At 48.5% G+C, this 24,591-nt stretch overlaps 1 protein-coding gene across 2 annotated transcripts in view; it reads right to left on the bottom strand.

Annotated features, from left to right (window-relative positions):
• Window positions 1–24,591, bottom strand: part of LOC122711863 (probable serine/threonine-protein kinase yakA) — an 83,789-nt gene that overhangs the window by 51,217 nt on the left and 7,981 nt on the right. The window contains exons 1-3 of one of the 2 annotated variants that reach the window (XR_006346212.1): window positions 18,967–19,100; window positions 16,698–17,165; window positions 13,164–13,918 (exon numbers count right to left, since the gene is read on the bottom strand). The gene's annotated coding sequence lies outside the window, so the exon portion shown is untranslated. Of the gene's footprint in view, window positions 1–13,163; window positions 13,919–16,697; window positions 17,166–18,966; window positions 19,101–24,591 lie in introns of those variants that run through there. The other variant, XR_006346211.1, reaches the window with a different exon arrangement.

Here is a 24,591-nt window from a genome sequence, read left to right as displayed (position 1 = left end):
TTTTTCCACGATCTCGCGAGAAATTGGAGAAAGAAAGCGAATCTAAATAGCGTTTCGGTGGTGTTTCGTGACGGACACGTTCGTGCGCTCGTTTCGCTCGCTGAGTGAAATCGAAAGTGAATCGGAGCGCGTTTCTCTGGCTTTTCGGCCAAACTACCGGATAAACGTTACGTAGTCACGGAAACAATTGGCCGATGAAACGAGATTTTTCCATTCTCCGTAATTCCATTCGAGCCCGCCGCTGAATTTGAAAAATCTAGTGTGTTTCCTCCTAGCGAAATTATATCACCGTCCAAAGTTAAATATTATTACTTCCCGGTTAGAAGCTTCTCTCCTCCGGCAAACTCTCCCCCCTCGCCGAGAGATAATTCTCGAGTGAGAGCGAAACAATGGGAACAGTATTTTCTACGACCTACATTTCGAAGCGGAGCTCCAACGTTCGACGTTTAAATATACGTGGCCGGCCTTTACCTTGATTCCTCTTAATCGGTGTCCGATTTCCTCGCGTCGTTTTTCTCGCGGACAAAGAACCTCTTCTACGTCCACCCACGCTTATTCTCCTCCCGTAACCGATCGAACCGTGGACATCGATCGATCGTCGGCGAATGCGAATCGAGAGAATTTTTGAACGCAACGACGGTTCTTCAAGTCGACTCTCTCCTTCCCGAAAGGAGAGGAAAAGCTCGAAGATCGTTTCGCCACGGAAATAGCCGCGTCACAGGCAAGGGACTTTCGAGGTAACGCGACGGTAACACCACGTTCAGGGACTGAGTCATAATTCAACGTTTATTGAACAATGGGCTGCGGTTACTATAGGAACGTGACGATAGAACGACAACAACGGCACGCAATCGCGACAGCCCCGCGTAGTAGACATCGCCGTCTACCGGCCTTGCGCCGCCCAATTTCTACGCATTCGTTCGAATACATCTTAGACGTGGATACTTCTCCGCCCGGACGAAAGATCGACGGGGAGAAGAAATCGATCTACGCGCGATCGTCTCTTATCTCTTATCGCTTTGCCCTTTCACGAGATGGGGGATGCAGATCTTCTTTTCCTTCGCTCGTCGAGGCATCGATACGCGCGTTGTCGACGAGACGAAGAGGAAGGGAAAAGAAAATTCACGCCATTTTGGAAATATCGATGGAAACGGGTTATTCCAAGTCGCACCGATTGGATCGTTTATATTATAGTATACGTGTGACGATTAACCGGCCATCCTTTATCTAATTAGCGGGGGGAACCCGGTTCGCGAGACAACGGGAACATCGATAACGGCAAAGTTTGACGAAAGCGGATCACGTTTACAATGGATGTTGCCTCCGACAAAAGCACCGGTGGTTGGCCAAGTTTCGTTTAATTGTCCAAGTTTCGACGATCGTCGTGTTCCAATGGTCTCCCAACAGAGGGAGAGAGGAGGGTATCGGCACGCATACAGGCCGCGAGCAACCTGTAATTTCTCTCGTTATCGGGATCGATCCAGGCCCACGATTAAACGCGAGCAACGAAGCAACGATAAGCATCTGTTGCGAATGCCTGTAATATCTTTCGATATCCAGGCTAAAAGCGTATTAGTACACCCCGCCTCGTAAAACTTGGGGACGAGATAGGACGGCGAAAACGATGATTACGCAGAGCCAAGTATGCGCGCTCTCGCCGTTAACGCGCTTACGCTTACGCTCGCCCACTTTTCATAATAACCTTCCCGCCTAGTTTTAAACCCCGCCACTATTTCGATGATTTATCTTTCCACTTGTCTCTCTCTCTCTCTCTCTCTCTCTCTCTCTCTCGGTCGAAGAAATCCGAGCGCAATTCCAATTCTTGTACCTCCGTTTCGGCTACCAGATACCACCACTTTACGGTTCGAGAATCGGGAACGATTAATCAAGTACATTTCCAGCTTTTAATAGAACCGGGCTTGTCCCTTAATTAAAGCGATCTCGCGATTCTAACGGGACCGAACCATCCAGGCAGCGACGTTTCATCCGGAATTCATCCAACTCGCCGAATTACTCGAGGAAAATGAAGGGGGAGAAGAACAGCGGGGCGGTGTTTATCGATTCCAAGTGGAATCTTGTTTTCTCCCTTCGAGAAAACTCGTTTGAATATGACTTTTTAACGCGAGAATCTTTTACGTATTTACGGTATTGTTACGCGATACGTGATCGATACAACGAGAAGAATGCGCGATCTCTTTTCTTCTCTCTCTTTTTTTTTTCTTCCAACGCGAGATTCGAGTCGAACCCGACGATTACCCCGACGATTACCGTGGACGGATTAATATCAACGTTTGCTCAACGTTTTTCGAGCGCAATTTTATCGGCGTAATAATAAACAAAGTTTGTTCAACGCCGTCGATTCATAAATTATCGCGTCGCCTCCGTTATTCTCTTCGCTTCGAAAACTCGGCTGTATTCGTGTAACCTCGATTTCATGGATCGGCGTTGAAAAAAAAAAATTTAATATTTGGAGTATCGAAACGCGAGAGAAGAAATAGGTGGATAAATCGTGCGTATGACGAAAGCACAAATATCGAGCGAAACGGATATCGGAACGGTGGAGAAAAGCGAAAGTTGACGGGGAGCTCGAAAATTTGTCGGTGACAACGCGCGCATTGTGCTCCAAGACAATGGCCGGAGGGCTCGTCGTTTAGGGCGCTTTCGGTCAAAATCCGCGCAACAGCTGGAATCGTCGCGATCGACGCAGAAGCGGGACGTGGAAGCCGGAAGCGAGGGTCGTTACTCGACGCGCGGTCACCCTGTATATAAATTTTACATGCCCCCCAATACCACGTATACCCTCCCCTCCTTCGCCCCTATGGTCGTCCACTATACGATCGATATTGACACATTGCCCATTTCCACCGACGACCCGCTTCCCTCCCCTGCCACTTCATTACTATTTCGATGTTCCAATGGATTGTTAACGTTTCGCGCTTTCGTTTCTATTTCGCTCCACTCGACTCGGCAGATCTCTAAAACGATCGTAAAACGATCTTCGATGACGCGTCTTCTCCCCCAAGTTCCATTGAAATGCAACTTGAGTTAAAAAATTACCAACCGTTGTTTTTACGTTGCAACGTTGCGATATCTCTACTCGTTCGATCGAATTTCAATCGATTTGGTTCTGGCGCAAAAGCGCAAGTGCAACTTTTTATTTTTTTCTTCTTCCGCGCGCGACGGACGGATATAATTATTCCGCGAGTCGATTTATAGGAAAGGAACGCGAATCGATCGGACGATGGAACTCGAAACTCCGTCGACTCGACCGCAGAGCGAAACGGAAATCTCGCGGGCAAAGTTATACAAAACTCGCGTCGTACGCGTAATACAATCTCCGCGCCGAGCGGTGACTGTAACGCGCATTCGAATGCACGCCGCGAGACCGTGCGACGAATAAACCGTGCGTCACGCTTAAGTCGGATGTATATACAATACTGTTTTTTCCTTTCCTCCTCCACCATGATATTCCTTCCTTCTCCACCTGTGCACGGCCCGCCCCTTTCCACCAGAGAAAAGAGCACCGGTTACGTCACGCGAAGGTATTTCTAAGCGAGAGGTGAGGCACAGGCTCGACGCACGGTTTTCCACTGGATGGTAGCCGAAAAAGTATCTCTTTCTTCTTAGGCAGAGACAGGAAGCAGAAGGAAGGTCGGGGGCTTCGAGCAGGTAGGTTGGAATGCCTTTCGGCGGTGCACCCATGGAATTTCTTCCCACGGTAAACTCGAAATCCGTCTGCATTCTAAAGTATCCCCCAGCAGCCAGTGCACGATTACAGTGCGGAGAGCGTCCTCCTCTCTCTCTCTCTCTCTCTCTCTCTCTCTGTTCGACGCAGCCCACGTTCGTCGTCGATGTTTTCGGGAATCGTGGCATGATCCGTTGCGACAATGGGATACGATTGGCTTTTATAATTCGAGATGAGATCGGTGGTCCGAAATGGTCGCAAAGTGGCCGTAAATCTTGCGGGCGCGACGAGGGTGGTTCGAAAGATCTTTTCCACCGTTCGAATTTTCCGATCTTTTCGGATCCCTCGGATGAAAGGAATTTTCCGACAAAGAGTGATTCGAGAGGCGAGTGACGAGCGTGCTCGATGACGAAGAAACAGGACGTCCGCTTCCATTAAGCGATGGTATTCGTCGTAAGACGATGAAAACCGCGTGGGTGAAACTGATGGATATTGCCGGTGATGGATCGACATTCGGCCGCGACGAAAGAGGAATTCGTCCAAAGTTTGGGTCCACGTTCGAAAGGGAAGGAATTTTTCGAGTGATCGGAAACGCGGCACTGATTGATCGAAAAGTTTCGATGAAAATGTTAATGAGCTGAGGAGGGGCGAGTTGCGCGAAATCTGCCTCCTCTTGTTTTTCTTCCACGACCAGTTTAACGCGTTTCGAGAGAATAATCGAGTTTGTCGAGCGACGCAATTACGAGAGTCGCGAAAGTGTCTGTTCGTTGGACGATACCATCGGCTGCGATTTCTCGGAGGAGCAATTCGAATTAATACCGCGCAATTGTAATCAAGATTCTACGAATTTTATCTGAAAAAAATACCGAGGATGAAACTTTTTTTATTGCAACGCCGATGCCAAAGAAATATATCTATCTGTATATAAAACGAAACGAAAAATCGCGTGGAACGTATCGAATAAATATAAATTCTTCCGTAAACGCCTTACAAGTTTTACACGGTGTCGAACGTCCTTTCTAACGAATTTATGAAAACGACCAGAAGGGATAGAGAATAAGTGGAATAAATCGAGGGAAAATGGGGAAATATAAAGATACGTGGCGTATGCATGGAGGCCAAGTCTTTCAATTTTTCCGTGACGGGACGTTCCATCGACCGATCTTTAACGGTCCGATAAATTAAACCAACGCGAAAAAGCCAATACCTTCCACCAAGTAGCGATTAACCGACTACAATCGATAATCGCGCTCTTTACGTCGAGCGGATGGCATACGCTAATTTCTTCTCTTAATAAATATCCCGCGGCTGTTTCCACGTTAAACCGAGAGACTCGAATCGATTTTATTATTAAAACTGCCCATTATTTCCAAATGGCTTTTACCTCCCGTTTGCATGTATGTATAAAGAGATTTTGATAATCCCAATCGAAGCTGATTGAAAATTATCGAACCGTTCGTAAAGCGACCGCGGATGTCCACACTTGAAATTTAACCGACGCTTAAGTTTTCCTTCCAGACTTTTCATCCCTGTTTCACTTCACTTTCTTCGCATCGTCCCCTCTTTGTTCCAGCTTCGATCAGTTGCCGGGCTTGAGTAGGGTCAGGATAGGCGAGGAATACGCGTTTGGAATAAATTTTCGGCGGCCGACAGGAAATCCTTCCGTGCCCATTTCCGGAACAACTCGGGGAAAGCCATTCGAGTCGCGCGAATAGAATTGTTTCTTGCCTCCTCATCTTCGAAATTAAAAGCGAAACGAGACATCGATAATATATGGAAATCATTCGATCGAAAGGCGATTTCATGGACGTGTGGACGATAGCCAATCAACCAACGCTCTCGTTTCCTTCCCCACCCATGAAGGGAAATTCGAAAAATTAGACGCAAAACGATATTTCCATTTGATAAAATCCAATCGTAGTGTTTTTGATACAAGCTTCATTCGATTTAATCCCATTTAGCGTTCTCCTCCCCCTCCCCTGGCTACGAAAAAACAAAAATCGTGCATCGACATCCGTTGAAATGGATTGCTCGTTAATAAATCATCGAGATATTACATCCTACCTTTGATACATATATATATATACATATATATATCCGAGATTTCAACGAAAAATATATATTTCAAAGAGAATCAAATTGCCCCGTTTCTTTATGAAATCTCCGCAGCGATAGACCCCCGAGAATTCCACGATCGAAAAACAATCTTATCGAACCGTTATCGGATCCGATATCTATATCGATCCGACGAAACGACACCCCAGTCGTTTCTTTCTCCCTTTAAACCGCGAACAAGAGGCGATTACGCGACGAATGCGGTCTCTTACGGCGCACTAGGAAGGAAATACTATATAGGCTGCGACGCTGAGGGTAACGGTCTATCAACCGATATTAATAGTAGGAGAGTGGAAGAGGGGAGGGAAGGGGCGAATCGACGAGGGTCAGGGCCGATGGATGCGGTGTACTGACCGGCCTTCGAGCCGTGTTTCACCGGCATACTGATCACCACCACCGCCACCCCTTCTCCCTCGAGTCTAACCCCACCAGCTACGCCCTATGGCGTCTTGGTATTTACCAAGGGAACCCCGGCCGGACGTATCGAACGCTATTCAACGCCAACCACCCCTGATACCACGCTTGATTTCTGACCGTCCCTCTATTCACCTCTAACGCACCTCTAACGTTCCAGATAACATTTAACCCCTCCATAAATCCCTTCCCTCCCCCCCCCCCTTGCAACGTAATTCTTCTTCCCACCCGATGCCTAATCTCGAAGAAAATATTCGTTTCGAAAGGAAAATCGTATTCGATATCCCGTAAAGCGGGAAAAGAAGGAAATGAGGATTTCACTTGTGCGCGAAATAAATAAATCTTTCGCTTCTTCGGGGGGGGGATGTTGGTTTATTATTCGGGGAAAGAATCGTTTATGCATCTTCGTGAGCGATATTTAAGCCATCTCGCGAGCCCGAGACTTTCTAATCGCGTCACGTGACGCTTATTCACCGGTGGAAAGTGATTCAATTTCCCATTACGGGCGGACAAGCAATAACAGGGAGGGAGGGCGTATTTCCTACACGTGCTATTTAGCGAGCAGATACGAGCGCACACGCGGCCAGGGAACAGCGATAAAAACGTAACGAACTTGCGGGGCTCGCCTAGACCCGGTTACCTTCCCCACCTTTGCCATTTGGTTATTGGCCGCCATCCCGAACTCGGGCGAAATTTCTAAAAACGAGACTTGGCTTTTAGAACGATACAAAGGAACGCGTAGAAATTACTCTTTTTCTCTCCTTGGACGGAATGGGGGTAACTTTTGCTGGAGATTCGAAAATTGGGCATTCTTGCATTCACGATGCAAGAATGGGGGGGATAATCGAGTGCATAGATAACTGCGCGGGAATTTTCATAAAGATAGGCCTAATATCGTCAACCTCGGGGAGCTAAGCTCGGGTCGAGACGCTTTCGATATAAATTCTAGTAATCCATTTCCCGGTAATTCGGCCGCCATCTCGTCCCTCTCCAAATTGAGGAAGGGAGGGAGGGAGAGGGGAAGAGTCTCTCCTATTTAACAGCAATGCCTGGCGATTTTATCCCTCCTATGGTTCACGGTTCGTTTCTCGATTCTCGTAGTTTTATCGAAATAAAACCATTCGTCGCGGTTGAACGGACGAATCATCGATCAATTTACTACTTCGCCAAGAAATTACCTCGACTCCGTCGTCGAGTTACCATCCCAAGAGAGAATTATCTCCACGAGGCTCCGTCTTTCCTCGCTCGAAAACGGTGACGAAATACGTAGGATTTTTCGAGTTCGGTTTAGAGGAGAGGCAAGCCGGCGTGGTCGAGGCAGGCTTCTGATTAAAGTGAGTGCATCTACCGACAACGAGATACGGTATCGCGAATAGAAGAACCGCGTGCATCGGTACGAGCAATATCTCTATCTCTATCTCTCTCTCTCTCTCACGCGTCGGCGCATCCACGGTAAAACCTGGATAAAATATTGCGCCGTGGAAAAACCACGACCGCAGTTTCGCGGTCAAAGGACCTTGCGCGGCATAATTTCTAATTGCAAGCGACACACGATAGAGGCGGGGAGAAACGAAGAAACGCAATATCCCTCTTTCGCAATTCTCAATCTTTTATTTTTCTCTCTCGCCAAGGATAACGTTAGACGAGTTTGACGTTGATCATCCCCCTCGAATCTTCGACGAGAGAAACACGAATTAACTCCGTTACTTAGTAGATTTATGATACTCGTTAAGGAGGCGTAGTAAATAAGCGAGGAGAGAGAGAGAGAGAGAGAGAGAGAGGGAGGGAGTCGAAGTAGATTTTTCACCTCGTTCGCGCTCGCCTCCCTCAGTTCTCATTTTCTCGGACCCGGATCGCGTTTCCTCGGGGAAAATCCGGGCTTTAATAAGCCGGCCGAGTGTATCGTTTCGCCTCCCTGTTAAATAATTTCGAGAAGTCCGCCTTGAAAATTAACGCTCGTTACGAATCTCTCGATTCACCCTGCAAATATCTTCCATCTTCGATAATCTATACTCGAAGTGTGTAATAAAATTAATATCTCGAACGGGACAATTCGCAACGTTCCAAGGATCCAAAAGATCCTACGCGAAGAACGGAAGGAAAAGAAAAATCGAAGAGCTTTTACGCGAGATTTTTCCAAACAATGATGTTTCTCCACGCGAGAAGCATCGCTGCGCAACATCGCTCGACGACGCGCAACGATCGACGAATCGGGTCGAATCGAATTCGGATTCGGTTTTGCGGAGGGAAAAAAAAAAAAAAAAGAAGAGGGAGGAGCCGAGACTACAATAGTTTCGATCGGTTCGAACATCGGCCGGGTGCGTTGTTGTGCGCCGAATTCGTTTAATTCGCGACTAAACCGCTCTTTCTTCCACAACCCCGGGGGAGGAGGGAGACACGCGACAGAATTGATCTCTCCAAATGCAGTTGAATTTCCGCCCTCTCGTCTCGAGACCACTCGAATTGTTGAAATTACGAGTTAAAAGAGAGAAAGAGAGAGAGAGAGAAGCTTATGAATCTCGAACGACGAAAGAACGGTCCGCCCCCCGCGCGAGGAAAGGGATGGAAAGTGGAAAGTTTTCGTTCCCCGCTATGCCCAGTCATAAGTTTGATAAAAATCCCCGTTCCTTTTTCCCCCTGCCAGCCCATATTCCCGCCTCTTTTTTTTATCCTGCTCTAATTTAACTTGCAAATACGGCATCCCTCCTCGCGTTTCAGTCCGACAGCCTCGACCGGTGATATCAGTAATTTTATACACGTGTTCGTCCCGATAGGACAACCCGAACCAACCAAGCCCTCCTCCTTCGCGTTAGCCCTATTCGCGAAGGGGAGAGGGATAGCAAGGAGTTTTTCCTTCGCATCGTTTACATTTTTAACGATCTCCCACGGATTTCACTTCTCCACTTCTCGTTTCTCAAAAATCCGACGAAGCTCGCCCCCTCTCTCTCTCCGCCAAATTTTCCATTAAAAATTCCTCCCCATTTTTTCCCTCGTCCGGGGAAAATTCCATCCTCGCCCGACGTTCCCCCGCGGTCCACGGGAGGAGGGAAGATGAATTTTTCGGTCAATCCGCGGAACGTCGATTCGAGAATTATCCGTTTTACGACCGAACGAAAACGGGATGGAAACGCGAAGGAAAACCTGGTCTACCTTGGGCGAATCAATTTTTCCCCTCGGTCTGCGTACGAAGGCGAAGAAGAAAGGGGAATGAGTATCGACGGGTTGGTGGGTAGCGCGGAAATTGCGCGTGGGGGAGGGGGGAAAAAAGAGAATAGAAAGAAAGATAAAAAAATAAAAAGGAGAGAACGGACGGGAATGGCGCGACAGTGACGAGGCACGTTCTCGTCCGCTAAAACTATCGTCGAATGATGCGGTCAGTCGGCCGTGACGAATTTCCCGCGGATTATTCGAACGTGCATCGCGGCCCGGAATAACGCGCTTCCTTCTCCCCCTCTTTCTTTCCCCCTCGCTCTTTCCTATCTCCGTAATTGAAAATTTTTAATCCCTTCAGTCAGGGTTAGAAATGATTTGATGTGGATATTATTATTACACCGCGAATGAGGTCAATAATCCTCTAATCCTGTCTCTAATCCTTTCGCAGGTAGGTTAACAGCCATATTAGAGATTATCCGATATTTTGAGAAAATTTTCAGAGAAAATTTTGGGTTCTTTCAAACGATATTATTTTCATAATCTTCGATGGATAATTAACGAATAAAGATTTACGATACTTTTTACGATACTATTCGTCAAGATTTTCCTATTCCAAAGAACAAATGTAACGAGAATACGCAGAGTCGATTTCTCGCGACGTATCTTGCTAGCCCATCGTTTTTTTGTTTCACGGACGAAGGGAGTGAGCGAGGCTCGCCAAGATCGAAATCCCCGCGTTCCCCCATATTTCACCATATTTCACCGAAGCCGAGGATTAAGACGGGCGTGGACTCGAAAACTGAAAGTTACGTTTTATCGATAAACCATTGTCGTCCTCGCTTCGCTCGACAAGTCGCAGTCGTTCCGGCTAATTCGAACGTACGACCGTACGTATCCCCTCCCCCCCTTTTAACGACGTCCTTTCAAACGTTCGTTTCTTCCGGATCATCAGGCCGTAAGATGATTGTATATCGTGCTAACATCGTGCACGATTTATCGTTTATCCTTTATCGAGGTGTGCGTGTCTTAGGGGGAGGGGGAGGGCCAACTTTACTTTCGGTGGCCGTAGATTTTTATCATCGTTTCCGTCCGCTGTGAGCAAACGATAGGCCGAGGATTGGCACGATCCCCGAGCCGCTGACCTTTCGAAATCTGATCCCGTTTTCTTTTGCTGACCCGCCGGCTACAGAGCCACGCATCGCGCGGTTTCGAAAGTGTAAAACTGTTCCATTCTATCGTCTATCCTTTCGAAAAACAGCGAAGGAACGAAGGAAATTTCGATACTGTTGGACGCGTTGCTGCAAAATCACGAGTAACGAATTTCGATAATCGAAAGATCCCACAAAATAATAACGGAACAGCTCGAGGAAGGAGGCGCGTGGACTCGACGTGGATTGAAAATCGGATGCAAAGATTTGGAAAATATAAAATCGTAAAATATAAAAAATTCTTCGATTCTCGGATTTTTCGACTCGTTCTTCCTTCATTCGGCGGCTGCCCTTCTTCCTCGTCATCCCGAGTTTCGAGTTTCGAGGGAAAGCACAGCGCGCAAGCTCGTCCCCTCGAAAAAAACTCGAAACTTGTCGGAGTCCATCGAACTCGAGATCGTTCCGGCTCGATGAGTATCCCGTCGAAACGTCGATTCACCGGCGGCGAAATTACCACGCGTGCAACTCGCACGCGAGTACAAAGTTGGCGCGCGCGAAAAACCGATCGATCTCTATCGGTGTTGGGCCATCGGCCGAATAAAAATTAGCGGGCAGAACGCGGAACCCTTTCATCGCCGCGCCAGTCTCGGCGGATAAACGATCGAACACGTCATAATCTGTCCAAGAATTTCGGAATAAACCAACATGGACGGTACGGGCGGACGGCGGCCGATAATGCGAAACGGGCCGATAAAAACGGGCTGCCGGCCAGCTACCAGTTTTTATACCCGACACGAAATTCTTTCGTCCAGCCTTCTGGCTAGGGGAAAAAGGGGAATAAAAAGGGGGAGGGAGGGAGGAAGGCAGGGAAAGGCGGAAGTTATTCCACTAGGTGTTTCTGTCTTCGCCGACAATTTTACTACTCGCGTTGCTTGTAGATGTAGCTTACTAGGAGAGGTAGAATTACGCGAATTTGTTGCGATGTAAAAAATAATTAGGGTCGAACAAGGATAGACGAAGGGAATAGGAGAGATACATATATATATATAACCAAAAGGCGAACGAGCGGGGATCTCCCTTGGATCCTTTCGATCCATTCTCTTTCTCTAGCCAAGGTTCGTGGTCGTTGAACTCGACCACGACCCCGCGCAATCATTTTATCCGCCGCCGCAGCCGCCGCCGCCGCTAGGATGCATTCCTTTCCCGAGGAAAGTCATTCCGTGAGAAAACAACACGCGTGAGCGTAAGAAGAGCAAGCGCGATTATATTATTTCTCGGTCAATCGTCATACGAAAAAATAAAGGAAAATTCTACTACTATCATCGACGTTTCCTCGATTAAATGGACGACCGTTATCGATACGATCAACTCAAGCTCGTAAAAATTCTACGAGAATGTGGATAGATAGATAGATAGATAGATTGATAAATAGATAGTTGAGAAGTGGGGAGTGGCAATTCCACTCCAACTTCTTTTCCACTAAAATAATAATAATAATAATAATAATAGAATGAGATCGTCGATCCTATCCTAAAGGATTAAACATCTAAAAGAGATTAAACGGAGCGTGTATAGATATATATGTATATATCGAGTATACGCTGGCTGTGCGACTCATAATGGCGAGTAATTTAGTTTCAATAGGATCACCGTGTATCGATCCGATCGCGAAGCAACAAGGCGAAGATTCAGCCTCTCGTAGAGACCTGTCACCGTAAGACTGTATGATTAATCGAGGCCGGCTCTCTTCATGCCCGGATCATGCTATATATACGTGTACGCGTGTTAAGTCTCCGCCAAGATTAAGGTGCGCCTCTCCCAGTTGCCCCGACGACGGGAATCCAATTTATCGCTTTATACAGGGTGTCCCGGGATGAATAGCACGCGACGAGGAAAAAAAAAAAAGACGAGTTCCCTCTCTCAGGAGGGGGGGGAAAGATCCATTTACGTCTCGTCGTTATCTCGAACAAATATCCTTCCTCCTTTTTCCTCGCACGTTTCTATCTTCTATCCGATAGAGAGTGAAGAAAAGAAAGAGAGGATTGTCTAAATCGAATGGATCGCGAAATTGTTCGAATCACCGGGCAAATTAACCGAGCAAACGCATCTCGTGTGACGGAAGAGAGGGGTGTGCGCGGATTCGTTAATCGATCACCGAGTTAGCGCACGACGCGGCACAACGCGGTCCGCGTGAAAATAAATAATTGATTCTGGCGGGCCGCCCTCGTAACTCGTACCGCGTCGAAGGCCTCGGTATCGATACGATTCCCGAACGAGGAGAAAAATTCCGTTTGTTTCCGATTGTTGTCAACGTTTAACGTGGCAAGGGTGGCACACCCCCGCCTCGATTAACGTGACACTTGCTCCGGTGAAATCGATTCGCTTTTGCGCTTTGGTGACGCGAAACTGCGGTTTCGAAACGAAACGAAACGAAACGGTCGATCGACCGAGAGATCGAATGTCCCGCGGGTGTATCCCTACCGGGATCCGATCCACGGTGTCGAATTTCCGCGACTACTATCTCGACTTCGATATCTATCTCGTCTCCAGATTTCGTTATCTCGACGATCGATTATATATGTACAAATCGCGAAAGATGGTTGGATCGAAAAGATATATATATATAGAAATAGATGGGTAATACTTGCTTTTCTAGTAGTATATATTTCTTCCGATTTCTCGTCTTTTCTTTTGCAAGCGCTGGATACTGTTGTCATATTGTCCATCGGGGTCGTATCATCGGATCACTCGCACTCTCGATTCGATATCTTCGTTAAATTGTTTTTCTTTTTTTGTACAGTGTTCCAATTGTTCGCACTTTTCACTTTTTGTTTCCTTTACTTTTTAAAAATAGTTTTACATCACCACCTCGTCAACACGTCTATGGTTTTCCCCCTAGACATATTCCGCAAATCTTCACCGCTCACTTCGAAAAATTCCTCGATGCATTCGGTGCACGAGCCTGCCGGCGTTATATACGCTATGCGCCGTTGGCAAACGTGGCATTTGGTCGCGTTGGCTACACCGGCGTTCCTGCACATAGAATGGTATCCGCCTTCCTGATAGAGGACTCGCACCTCGTTATCTAAACCATTCTCGTAGCAATCTTGACAGACTCGCCGCTTGTTGTCCAGACAATATATGGGCAAAGAGAATGGTTTGACGCAGAAGTGTTTCAACAACTGTTCATAGGTCTCGGGAAAATCGTGCGGTCGCACGCCGTCCATCGGTCCATGACAGTTTTCATCGTCCTCTTGGTACAAGTTCTGTTGCGGAGCTGGCATGAGGAATCTATCTACGAACAAATCTAGGATCCAACACTGTAGGGGGGAGGTCGGTCCAAGTCGGTTCTTCCTTCCGGGACTTAACGGCACGTATACGTCTACGCGCTCGAAGTACTGGCCTGGAGGCAAAAATTTCTCATTAAAGGGGGGGGAAAAAAAGATTGGTTAAATCGTTAAAAGGTTTTCTATTCCGTTCCGGTTCGCTCGTACCCTGGGAGGTTCTTTATTTCGCTGCTACGGTTCAAAGATCGAAAAAATTGGGATCGATCGAGGAATTAACGATGAGCGGGGGAGGGGGAAATAGCTCGAATTTCGATATTTCGAGGCGATACGTATTATTCGGAACGTGGAACGCGTAAGAGTTTACTTCGTAACGCGAATTTCGCGTTCAATCAAACGGCGGACTGATCGTTACAGAAGCCCGCGGACGATGGAACCCGGCCGATGGAAATTGCTCCCATACTTTCGGCATACGACGTCGACATTGTGGTCGATTTTGCGATTACGCGCGTTTCCTGCGGCAAATTACTTTCGTCTTGCTCCCACCTCGTTTCCTGCACCGCTCCCGTTCGTCGGGGTAAAGGGGCTCGTTCTTCGCGTCTTCTCGAAAGGAAGAGAGAGAGAGAGAGAGATAGAGAGAGATAGAGGAGGAGAGACCGTCACGTTCGATGGAATCGCAACAAAATTTGGGGAAAGAGATGGCGAGGAGGGAGAGGAGGCGGAGAGGAAGAGACGAGAAATTGGATCTGGTTCGGTTTCCATCGATCGAGGGAGGGAATAATATCGACGATCGAAGGAGCGTAAAGAGGAGAAAGAGAGAGAGAGAGAGAGAGAGATGCCGCTGACGCGCGGAACGCGTCGCAGCCGGGATAAGAATCTGTAGAGACCGTGGCCCTGGCTATTCGTTCCACCTGGCGCGCCAAGATATTTCAAGCACGCACGATTCTCTCTCCTCGCGAATCGGGAAATGAGAGAAAGCGAATTGGAGCCGCCAAAAATCGAGATTTCGATTAGCTCGGTTGGCCATCACGGCGGGGGTCCACAGCATAATTTGCTAATTAAAATTTTACCACCTTTCGCGTAACCGGGTCGCGATATCGATTTCATCGCCTGACCATCGTCAGGCTACGCGCGCTCCACCGCCGAATCTCCTTTTCCCCCCGTGAAATTTTCTTCCACTTCTGGCGTGGTTCCATTTCCGACAAACGGAGAATACATGGCGCGCGTACTAACCCGATAAATACGCCAAAGTTTCGCGTAATTCTCAGCAGAGATGGAACGCGAAATTCCGCGAAATTGTATACGCGAAAAAAAAGGAAAAGCGCGCACGGAATTCTGGGAAGGTTCGTTAACCTCGAAGAACACTCGGTTAGCCAGTGGAGGCTAATAGTTGCTCGCGTCGCTCCACGCGCTCTCTCCTCCCTTTTCGAAAAACTTAAGCCACGAGGACGGGAAATAGGTCATTTCGCGGCGTAAGACCCTCTTCTCTCTCTCTCTCTTTCTCGAGGTGGTCCTCTCTGCCGAGTGGCGAAAGCCGGACAAGAGTTTCTAAGTTCGCCCGACCCTCTCGACACGCGACTCCCTCCCTTCCCTCGTCTTTCTTATCCCTGTTTCTTTTGTGCCCGGCTTCACTGCCTCTTACTTTCGCTCTTTATCCGGGGATGGGGATGAATCCGTGTACGTGGAGGTAGAGGACATCGGGTAGTAGCTCGATCTCTCTGCATTCTCTCCTCGACGCGACGCGACGAGGAGAGACAGATATAGAGAGAGAGAGAGAGAGAGAGAGAGATTGGAGAAGACGAGGCGAAAGATAAAGAGGAGGGAGGGGTGGGAGGGCGAACGAGCGAGAGGATCTATCTCGATTCCAGGCACCGCGTTCCACCGAGCATTTCATCCGGGGTCGGGGACGAGGAGGATGAGACGAGAAATGTTGTCATCTGGTTCATTAACACGTTCCAACGCGGCGGTGTATTCATTACCGATGCCACAGTCGTAGGGGTTTAATGTTGTTTGCAAACGAACCAACAAACAAACGAAACGAAACAAAACAAAACAACGAAACAAATAAACATATGAGATCGTAAACGAAAATACGTATGTGGAAAAATGGATTTCAAACATTATACGTGTAATAACGAATAACGGGAGAGAAGGGGAGAGGGTTATTATCTTCGGCTTCGTTCGATCGTGATTCTCGAAATTCCTTCGACCACCAAGTCTCGATCGACGCGACTCCGTCCGCCAATTTCCCCTAAAAAAATTCCTGCACGCTAGGACCAGCTTTCCACCAGTCGATGCATCGCGGCGGTTTCGAAGAAGGGTTTCGTAGACGGGCCGGCTCGTCGTAGAAAGGAAGAGAAGCGCAAAACCCGTCACGACTTTCGTGATCCGCGGCGGGAAGGCGGCGTGCACGGCGGCCACGTTTCGTTCGAACCGTTTCGCAGACACGGCTCGAGGAGTTCGAAAGTAAAACAGAGCAAAAGGACGCGTTGGCGTACGGCTGCGTGCGGTTAATAGCTTCTTTCACCGAGAGGAGAGGAGAGGAGAGGACGAGCCGGCCGACCGCTACCTAGAGAGTACAATCGAACCTTTCAGCCGATAGAAACGTCAACGTCACACGTTCGCGGAATATGATAATTCCACGCTTGCGATTCGCCATTAACCGTACAACCAACGTTCCACTACATCGACCGGCAGTCGAGTTCGATCGTTCCGTCTCCTCTCTGGCAAACGTACCTCAAACTACCTTTCTTTCCTTTCTCCCCGCTGTATCTCACATCGACGAAACTTCAAAAAGTTATGCTCGAAAGGCAAGGGACGCTGGAAGAACTCGAAGAATAGACAACTCGAAAAATAGAGAAATCACTTTTCAACGGAGCTACCGCTTTCGAGACTCACTTTCTCGTAGATCCACTTGACGCTCCGACTGAACTTCGCCATCGGCGAGTCGTCCACGAGGAAGTACTCGACGGCCGCCGCCTGGTCCTCGAGCGTTCGCTCGGGATCGCCTCTGGGAATCGATATCCCCTCCTCCTCCTCCTCCTCGTCGCACGGTGGACGATGATCGTTATCGTCGATCCCGGGCTCCGAGTATTCCGCGATCGTCGACAACCTCTTCGCGCAACCGCTATCGCCCCTCCAAATATCACGATCCATCTCGAGCCGCCTTCTTTCTCCTCCACGACGCACAAGTCACAATTCTCGCATGGGCAACCGAGCACGGGCCGCAAATTGGCGGCGGATCCGATCCGGTTCGGTCGCGATCAGGGTCGACATTCGACACGGTCGGTTAAATATTTTCGACAACGACGAGGTCGCGCCTATCCAACCTTACATTTCTTCCTCGCAGTAAGATTTTAATAGATTCTAGCGGGAATAATTGGAATATATATATATATATAATTGTCGATTGCAACGGTGGCTGCCCGGTTTCGAGGATCGGAAAAGAAGCGAAGACAAGGGGGGATTAAAAGAGGATCGGAGCGGAGATCGAGTCAACGACCGAAGCTAGTCACGCTTAACAGCTAGTCCCCGATTCGCGACGCGGTACAAAAGAGGAAAAGTTTAATCCTTACGGGTGAAGGTTTTGATCCGTGCGCGTTCAACTTAATCCCGCGATCGCGAGGATGGACTGGACTGGACGCGCGGATGGGAGGCGAATGGAAGGAGGAGGGAATCAACCTCCGGCTGATTTACCGACTCGACCCTTGCCGGTGTCGGTGTCGGTGGAAACCTGGTCTACAGGGATTAGGGGCGAAAAGGGCAGCCGGGCAGCGGCGAAAACACGCGTTTCCACTTAGAGACCTTCGTTCCCCTCGACACCCAAACCCTTTCCTAGCTACCGATCACGCTCATCGATCATCGATACCCTTCCGCGTCGCCAAACCGTAGTGGCGAGTAAATCGATCGATCGTGTCGTTCGATCGTGGAAAATAAGATTCGCAGCGAAGCGGAAGAAGGCAAGCGAGGAGGAAGTACGTACGCATGCGCAACGGCCGAGGAGGCAGGAAATTCAGATTTAATTAGGTGTCGGTCGGCCGAGGAGCTCGCCGAGTCGAGTATTTTGTATGAATGAAGTGTCACGTTTCCGGCTGAAAATAGCCGCTCGGATCGACCGTTTTAGCCGCCGCCACGGAATTAACCTCTTTTTCGTTTAATTCGTAATAACCGTGATACGCCGGCCCCGAAAAGCGAATAGCACACGCGTGGTATTTCTCCGTCAACGGGCGCGGGACAACGGAACGTTTCGATCGCGTTCGACCGAGCTCTTGTTCCCCTCCGCTCGCGTTTTTCGACGGCCCGCCCTCGCTTTCTGGGACGACACGATTTTGAAGCGATTACGCTTTCCTCTCACGGGCCTACGGCCTCGTTCGTCGTTTAAATGCCTCGCCACTCGGCCAGAATAATTAATTGCCAAAGGATCGCACGTAAGTGTCCGCGATAGGGACGCCGATATCGGGATTCCTCCTCAAATTGTACAACCGCGAGGAAACGGTGTTAATTCCTCCCCGTGCAGGAGGTCGAATTTCGCTCGAAGAGGAACGATTTATCGAAGGAAACGAAAGAGCAAGATGGACAAAACGGGTGAAGAGGTATTCGACGTAACAGTTGTAAGCCGCGAATCTAGCAGAGAAGAACCTATCTGCGCACGACACACCGTTAGAGGAACGGTGAAATCGAAGAATCTCGACGCGTCACGTGGTTTAATCGGGTAGATGTCGGCCGATTTTTTACGCGTCGCTCTCTCTTTTAATTAGCCGAGGAAGGAACGGTAATCGGGCTTAACACGCTCGATCGTTCGAGGAAAGGTTTGTCCACTCTCTTTCTCGTCTCTCGATTTATAAATTAATTAATTAACGCGCGACTGTACACTGTTGTTCGTTAAAAATATTTCACCGACCAGTGATCGCGTCCTCGTCCGATCTTTCCCGCGAATTACGCGCGAATATTTCACTCGAAAATAGCACGGACGGTCCTCCTCGCGCGGTTTTACGATTCCTCCGAGCCAAGGTCGTCGTAAAATCGGTCTCCTCAAGCCGCGCTTCGAAACCACGACTAAATATATATTTCTCTACGGTGACACGCTCCTCCTCGTACCAAACTTCCCACCCTTACTACTTTTTCACTTTCCAACCATTTTCGGAAAAAGAAATCTTGTATCACGCACCGTTCCGCGATTTCTCGTCCACCCGATTCGAATCGCAATCGAATCGAGAAAAATGAAAAACTTGGGAAAATTCGCGGAGAAAAGCGAGAGTAGAGGACGAATATCCGGAAAGCGAGTCGAGATGCACAAGTCCAGAGGCCAACTGGAATTGGAATCGGTGTTGCCGCCCGAGAGGTCTCTCCTCGCGGCACAACAGGCGTGTTTTGACTAGGTGGTTACACCGCACTCTCGCCAGGGATCCGCGCCACTCGCGCCTCTTCTCCACCGACTTTATATTTAGACGTACACGCGACACGCTTTATTCCCTACGGTACGTTCGCGCTAACAAGTCCACCGTTGCTCCCATTGCCATGCTCCACCCACGCTCTCGCTAATTCTCTCTCGCACGCTCACCAACTCTATTCGATCGTCCACGCTCCGTAATCCTCCCCCCTCCCCGTCGACCGACTTGCCTTTTACGCTCCCATACCGACCGATATTCCTTCGATCTCACCGAGCGCTCCACCGAGAGATATCGGTAACTCGCGAACTCAATTATTTTTCCATCGGTTGAAAAGAGAAGGAGAGAATCGTTACGAATCGATCTTTCCATTTCTTTCTTTCATAATTCCACTTTTCTTTTTTTACCTTCGTAGAAATTACATTTTCAGATTTGGAAGAATGTAGTTACTTAGGAAATAAAAATTCCAGATGGATGAATAAAAAGTTTATCCAACGATCGGTATAGAAATTACCGAGAGAGAATCGAGAAACTTATCCACCGATATAATATATATATATATATCTCATCCGCCCGACCGAAACTCGTCGGAAATCCCGGCGCAAGCCGCAGAGGATAGCGAGATGAAGAGGTTAATTCCCTTATCTATCCACCGTTAACGGGTTAATTATCACGAATTACAAATCCTCCGGTATCTTCTTCCCTCGAAACCTGTTTCGAATCGGAAATCTCGTATCCGAACAGCGACACAGTTTCGCGACACGCGGTGTTCCGTGTCTATTCGCGCTAACTCCACCTCACCACGCTCCTCCGGTTCTTCACCTACGCGAAAGCTTGCAGCGCGCACAACGCCCGTGCGCGCGCGCGCGCGTACTCGGCCACGTGCGTGCGATACGCGCACGCCGCCCACCGATCCCTCCGGCGTCGCACGGATCACCGGCCTCCTCTGCTCTCCGTGCGTGTATTCGTGCGCGCGCGCGCGCGCTCATACATATTCATCGGCGAGCTGCGGTAATCTGCTTAACGTAGGTGCGAGGCGCGCGTCGGCCCTTCGATTCGTAACGTAGACGGATATCCGCGTTATCAAGTCGGTAGGTGGTGGTACAACGTTGGCCGATATCCAGCCCCCGTAGTTTGCCGATCGACGAGAGCCCGGTATAATTTCATTACGACGCGGGGATTCGGCCAAGCGTGAAAGGGCCACGTCCACGGGTCGTGACCTCGTTACGAGGAGAGGGAAAGGAACGTTTCCTACGGGATCGGGGATTTATTCGACTTTTTCCAGAGGATAAGTTTTCGAGAGAGAGAGAGAGAGAGTGAGATTAATTCGAAGACGATGGCTACAAGTTTCCAATTTCGTGGTGGATGAAAATGCAAATGTATTCGTAATGAAATCGTAATTTAAATTTTTAATAAATTCCATGAATGAATTACATTCGCGTTTATCAATGTATCTCGTATGTACGTGTATATAAATTGGACGGTGTTTAATATATATATATATATATATATATATGTTCGAGTCCCGTTTAAAAGTTCGCCAACTTTTCCTCGGCTGAAAGTTGGCGAGATCGTTCGCCTCCTCTCTCCATATGGAACGAGGCACGGTGCGATACCGTGTACGGATCCCGAGGAGAGCTTTGAAACGAGCGATACACGTTATGGCGATCGCGATGCACGACGCCGGCTTGTTGCGCGTCGGTTCTCTCTGCCTATGCACGCTCGTTTCCTAGTATACTTTATCTCGACCGACTATCGGCATACGGCGTGCATTATAGCACGTGTACGGCTACGCTTAAAACCAACCACGAGCGAAACCCGCATCCACGAGGCAACGGCTGCCTGACGAAACGAAAATCGACACCTCCCAACTCCGCCTCGTATTCCATCCTGTGCGACGACAACGAGGGATCGCGTACAAATTTTCGAACGAGTTTTAAAAAATGATCGAATCGTAATAACATTCGCGGTGCTCGAAATTTCGCTTTCCCTTCGACATCTCGTCCCCCCTCTCCCTCCGTGGAGATTCGATTCGAAGAGAAAAATGAAACGACGACGAACGAGGCGTAGTTCGATTTAATTAGAGCGAGTTCAACAAAGGAGTTCATTGATTTTTCTTTGCTCGATGACCAAATCTCCTCTCTCTCCCTCTCCCTCTCCCTCTCCCTCTCTCTCTCTCTCGCCTCTTTTCTTCGTACTTTCTTCGATACCGTCGCTCTTCCGCACAAAACTACCGACAACGCCGATATCCTAGCTTTTTCACCCGAGCCAACTTCTGGATAATGTCAGCCTATTCTGAAAGACACTGTACGGGAGGACAAGGAACGCTTTCAGAGGCAAAGATGAAACGCAGAGAGTCAACGACAGATGATGTTTCTCCCTTGCCCTTGCGTTGCATCGAGATCCACGCACCCTTTCTTCCTCCTCCTCCTCCTCGTTCTCCCATCCATCCATCCGTCCATCCTCCCTTCCTTTTCCCTCCACTCTGCACTTTGCTCTCCCACGTTTCTGACACGTGACGACGATACTCGACTTTCCGCAACTTTCCACGCCCCATAGCCAACTTCATCGTTTCTTCATTTTCGTTATCTCGCACGAATGCCTCGTCTTCGCGGCGTACATCTCTCTCTCTCTCTTCCCCTCTCTTTCCCTCTCGTTCGACCCACGCGTTTGGAAACGAGCTCGTACGCAAAACGCGCCAACTCGTTGCACGCGTACCGTTGTGCAAACACTCGATCCTTTTCGGGGTGGCACGCCTCGTTAGACGCGAGGCGTGAAAACGTCCCCGAAAGTGGGGTGGTTGCGAAGAGGAGAGGTAATTCCACGGTCTAAGAAGGACAAATAAAACGGGCTCGAGCCCGGAATTCTCGTATGATCACGCGCGAAAATACGGGTGCAAACATCGTTGCTTCGTTTTTAATTAAATGAAGCCTTCCTCGCGCCTTCCTTCCCCTTTTCCCATCGTTCGTGAATCCCTCTCTGTCTCTCTCTCGCTCCATCCATCCGATACGTCCGCCGATCCTCTTCTCTCGAAAGATGAAAAATTCGTCCCCAAAAGGAAGATTTTAGATTCGAGTATACCGGTGTTCCAAATTGCAAAATGATACGATTACGATGTTTCATATTCCTATAATAATAATACTCGTTCATTCACTTGTATTATTCCTTCGGAATAAAACGGTCCAAGTGTCGAGAAACTCGGTCTTACTCGCGATGTTAACGCGCGGAATTTTGAGGAGCGGAGAGAAGTAAACTCGCCGTTGAATTCGAATCCCTCCACAGTCGAGAGGAAAATGATTAAAGAAGAGAAAGAACTCGAGAGAGAGAGAGAGAGAGAGGATAAACAATGAAAACGAAGAAGAAGAGAATGTGTGAATCCCAACAGCCAATCCTCTCCTCCTCTCGGCTAATTGAGCAACGATAACGCTCTCTTGGTCCTCGTCGACGTCTCGTGTCGTTCATCACGCGGCACACGAGATTAAATTACGAGCTCCCCCCTGTAATCATGATTTATACGGAGTTGAAACGCGGGCCAACAACTGTCTGGCTACCGATATTGTCCTCCTCGCGGATCGTTAACGCCGATGATTAACGAACGCTGCGTATCAATTCTTTCGTTCGAAGTGGAAACACGAACGAATATATATATCATCTTTCTCCCTTTCGTTCGAGGATCAAACGACTCGGCCGTGATGATAAGACGCGTTAGACGTTTCGAGAGGGGTTTGGTATATTAAGGGCGGAACGGACAACTGTCTGAAAGTTGGCGACGTCGAATAAAAGGTGGTTGGAAGGGACGCCTTAAAAGTGCCCCGGGCGAAAAACCCTCTCAACCCCACCGATCGAGCGAGGACTTTAAAGTGACGCGAGGCAGGGAGGGGAAGAGGAGCCACCCTTTCTCTCGTATCGCCACCCCTTTGCCGTTGCCTGTCGCGCACAAGTGTCTGAAAAGGGGCATTTAAATCGCACTTCCTCAAACAGTGGCGGACACTTGGCGCGTGTGAAAGGCGAGAAAGAAAAAAAAAAAGGCCAACGATTCTCGCCTCGAGAGATGCCTCGAGTGGTGACTGCTTGGTTGGGAGAAGGCTGCAATGACTCTGCGAAATGATCGAACGCGATCGTTTCGAGCGGGATGAATAACGCGGAAAAATTGCTTTCCCAAAGAAAAGACGAAAAATTGGGAAAAATTGGAAGAAAATTTGGGAGAAAAGTTTTTCGCGATCTGGACGGATGGATTCCACGAAGAGGGGGTCGCGAGAAACGAAAGCAAGGGCAAAGCACGGAAGGGGAAGAGAGGACTATGGTGGATTCTCGTACTACCGTTAGTAGCGAGCGTTCACGTGCACGAGGTGTCGGTTGGTGGTGGAAGGCGTTCGACGCCGTGGCCACGACACTGGCCTCTTGGAAGCGGTGCTAGGTTCACGGAACGTGCTCGACTTCCGTCAAAAGAAACAGCTGCATGCCGTACGCGCCACTATGCAACGACCGATAGCGAGGGGAGGGGGACGTGAAACGGGCGGCTGAGTCGGGCATCGATGTCGTAAATCTTCCTTTTCTTCGAGCATGAGGTCGCGTCCCCTCGTTTGTACGTCATAAACCCGTTTACAGCCGTTCTAATCAATGGGAATTTATAATAACCCCTCGTTTGAAGAAAAGAAACTTCGCCATGGCACGGGTAGGAATTTCTTTCTCGCTGCGAGTTTAATTGCACTCTTCGAATCGACGATCTCTTTCTTCTCCATGGTCCCGATTTTAAATCTTGGTGAAAAAAATTATTATACGTTTCATTTTAGAGGATAACGTTTAGGATCGTGCGACGATTCGTGAAAGTAAAGGAGCATTGTTCTTTCCAACAACTGTTATTCGTTTTCCTTCATTGGAAAGAGAGAGAGAGAGAAAGAGAGAGAGAGAGGGAGGCGCGTGCTGGAATTGGTCCAAGAGACGGAATCTAGTTCTCGCGAAGAAACGGTACATGCGTGTAATGCGTGTAACGCGCGTATTCGTTCCGTGAGAAACAACGCGTCGACTCGTTTTATTATCCATGTACGAACGATAACGATGGTGAACGTATATAAATCTCGTGCATTCGCGTCGAGATCGATACGCAATAATTTTATAATAATCCAAAGTCAAGAAGATTTCGTCGTCTCGTCGAACATTGCGTTGAACACGTCGATGGGAAAAGTGAAGCGTTCGAAAAAAAAAAAAAAAAAAAAAACGTCGATGCGAGGAAAACGCACACGTTTCATACACGTCGAATCGATTGAACGCCGCCAGAAGAAACGGGCGATAAATTGTCGAGATTCGTCGTTTTTCGAACAGCTGTATATACACACCACCAATCGATATATAAGTTGTCGAACGCGAAAAGTAATTTTTATCCCTCTTACTTACATTCTACTCGA

This window comes from Apis laboriosa, unplaced genomic scaffold, assembly GCF_014066325.1.
Source record: "Apis laboriosa isolate Shangri-la unplaced genomic scaffold, ASM1406632v1 scaffold18_cov149, whole genome shotgun sequence".
Lineage (NCBI taxonomy): Eukaryota > Metazoa > Arthropoda > Insecta > Hymenoptera > Apidae > Apis > Apis laboriosa.
This window is presented reverse-complemented; position numbering and strand designations above follow the sequence as displayed.